We start from the raw sequence: 2,777 nt of genomic DNA, 5'->3' as shown, positions 1-2,777 counted from the left end.
GGGGGGATGGTCACGCCGCAATCCCTTCTCCTCCATTCTCCTCTCAGGATCTTGGGCACGCACGCACACGCGCCTGGTGTGAGTTTTAAGCCACCGGGTCCAGGACGCAAACCGCGGTTGACTACGTGGGAGTCCAGCGACATAGCCATTACACTAACTGCTGGTTCCCAAGCTGCAGTAGTCTTTGAAACCTGAAAGTCAGAGAGACTTGAGGATCAGAGGATTACTATGATTACTTATTGTTTGCAAATAATTTTTAAGAATTATTTATTATTATTATTATTATTATTATTATTTAATTTGCTATAGGGCACCTGTGCTCACCAGAGAGAGACATAGAGAGAGGGAAAGTGAGAAAGCAAACCACCAGGGCTAGGACTGGAACTGCAGTCAGCCATGTGGGAATCCAGCGCCTTAACCCCCATGCCACCTGGTGGCCCCACCATATTTACTTTCAAACCCATGATTTTCCCAGAACAGCATTTCATGGTTTATTCCTTGCTGTGCTTCTGCGAGAAACTGGTAGTGATCTACATATTCTAATTTTCAGTGCTTTCTAACCTGGGTTTCCGTAACAGTTCTCTGAAAAGCACAGAGGGACCTGTGGTTAAGGGAAAAGTACTGCCTCCCTGGCTCTGTGACAAATGAGGATTTTAATCTGATTCATAACCTTTTACAAACAGCTCATCTTGACCAGTCTACTGTATTTGGTGACCTATTCAATTCATTAATGTTTCACATTGGGCCTAAGTGCCTACCATGGGGAAATGACAACAAGTGAGTATCAGTGACCTCATTAACTTGGCTAACACTGCTAAACGAACGCTTGGCTCACTCTGTGGGAGCCTGTCTACCTGAGGACAATAGCACAATCTTACTATAGCCTGCTACAGAGATTTATATGCTCTGCTTCTTTGCTTGCTTGCTTATACCCCAATCCTTTTTATTTCATAAATACTATTTTGTGTATGTGTGCCCAAATGACACCTCCTTGTAAATGAGACTCATCTTTGACTTAATGTGTTTATCATCACAAATCTGTAATGCCTTAGGAAGAACACTTCAGGGTTTGACTTTAGGAAGCAGAAACTTTTCTAGTTCTTTTATGAAGAAAATAGATTTAAAATAAAGAATTGGGTCCTTATAAAATTTGGAGTAGTGAGCTTAAGGTCGGGTTTACAAGTGTGACTGCCAGAACAGAACTGTTGAGCTGGCCTGAAATTTCAGCTGCTAGTTGATCAGAAAGCTGCCATGGTATGTAGAATTCAAGAGCTCACCATAAAAGTCTCACATAGTGATTGGACACTGGGACTCTGCTGCAGAAAAAGCTAGTATCTCCTTTTTCAATTATACTTGTCAATAGCAACAGAGACAGAGCAGCAGGATGATTGTCTTCACTCTCTTACCTTTTAGATCTCACATGATTGCACCTAATTGATGGGTCCTGATTCTAGAACTTTTGCTGCAAGTGAGTATAGGTAAATATGACTTTTAGCTTTTTAGCCTCTGCAGTACTAGATGGTAAACTAGAAGGAAGTTGCAATGAATGTTGATTGCAAATTCACCGTTTCCATTTCAGAAACCTAAAAAAGCAAAAACATGAAACAAGATAAGAAATCCATTAGTTCTCTTTCTCTTTCTGATGCCCTATGATTTTCCTTTAGATGAATGATTTTTTTTTTTTTTTGCCAGCAAGTATGTGCATTTACTTGCTAAAGAGACAGAAAGAGAAAGGGAGAGCAAGAAAGCATTCCTTGGGACCAGCAGTTAGCAAAATGGCTATGTCACTGAACTCCCATGTAGCCAACCGTGGTTCGACTCCCAGACCCAGTAGCTTAAAGGTTGGGTTTACAGGTGTGACTGCCAGAACAGAACTGTTGAGCTGGCCTGAAATTTCAGCTGCTACACCGGGCGCATGTGCGTGCGTGCGTGCGTGCCCAAGACCCTGAGAGGAGAATGGAGGAGAATGGATTGCAGTGTGGCCATCCCCCTGGGGAGTGATTTTTCGTTTTCTGTCTCTCTCTGTCTTTCTGGCGCGGGCACACACTCCCTATAGCAAAAACCTCTCTTAAAAAAAAGAAAGAAAGAAAGCACTCCTCGGTGTGTGGTCATGCTGCAATACTTTCTCCTCTATTTCTTTTCCCTTTTGGCATCTTGGGTCTGCATGTACACATTTTTCAAGCTCCAGGGGCCAGAACTCTTATCACATGGTTGACCATGTGAGATCCAGCTCTGTTACCAACAGATCACTAGGCTGGCCCTACACAATTTAATTTTTTTTTTTTTTGGAGAAGTTTTTGCTATAGGGCACGTGTGCTTGCCAGAAAGACAGAGAGACAGAAAGAGAGAAATCACCCCCCAGAGGGGATGGCCATGCCGCAATCCCTTTTCCTCTATTCTCCTCTCAGGATCTTGGGCACGCACACACACGTGCCCGGCGTGAGTTTAAGCTGCTGGGTCTGGAACTCAAGCTGTCGGGTCTGGAACTCAAACCACGGTCGGCTACATGGGAGTCCAGCAACATAGCCATTACACTAACTGCTGGTCCCCACGATTGAATTTTTTTTCACTAAAGTAGTAAAAATAAATGATGGTTCTCTGATATTTTTCTACCATTTGTCCAAAATAGTTTGACACGTCCACAGTCCTTTCTCAGGTATTGGTTGAAGATGTAACAATTAGGATCTCAAGAATTCTCCATCTCCTTCCTTCTTTTTTTTTTTTTTTTTTTTTTTTTGGGTTTTTTGGAGAGGGGGTGTGGTTTTCCCGAAAGAACA

The 2,777-nt window shown here is 42.8% G+C and overlaps 1 long non-coding RNA gene across 1 annotated transcript in view; it reads left to right on the top strand.

The window, feature by feature from the left end:
• LOC114009190 (uncharacterized) overlaps positions 1-1,480 on the top strand; it is a 28,329-nt gene extending 26,849 nt beyond the window's left edge. Inside the window, exon 3 of the long non-coding RNA XR_003550645.1 lies at positions 1,414-1,480. This is a non-coding gene — a long non-coding RNA (uncharacterized LOC114009190). The remainder of the gene's footprint in view (positions 1-1,413) is intronic.
• The last annotated feature ends 1,297 nt before the right edge of the window (positions 1,481-2,777 follow it).

The sequence above is a fragment of the Tupaia chinensis genome, unplaced genomic scaffold (genome assembly GCF_000334495.1).
Source record: "Tupaia chinensis unplaced genomic scaffold, TupChi_1.0 Scaffold000479_1, whole genome shotgun sequence".
In the NCBI taxonomy this organism is placed as follows: domain Eukaryota; kingdom Metazoa; phylum Chordata; class Mammalia; order Scandentia; family Tupaiidae; genus Tupaia; species Tupaia belangeri.
The sequence above is the reverse complement of the archived record's forward strand: the minus strand, read 5'-3'. Positions and strand labels throughout refer to the sequence as shown.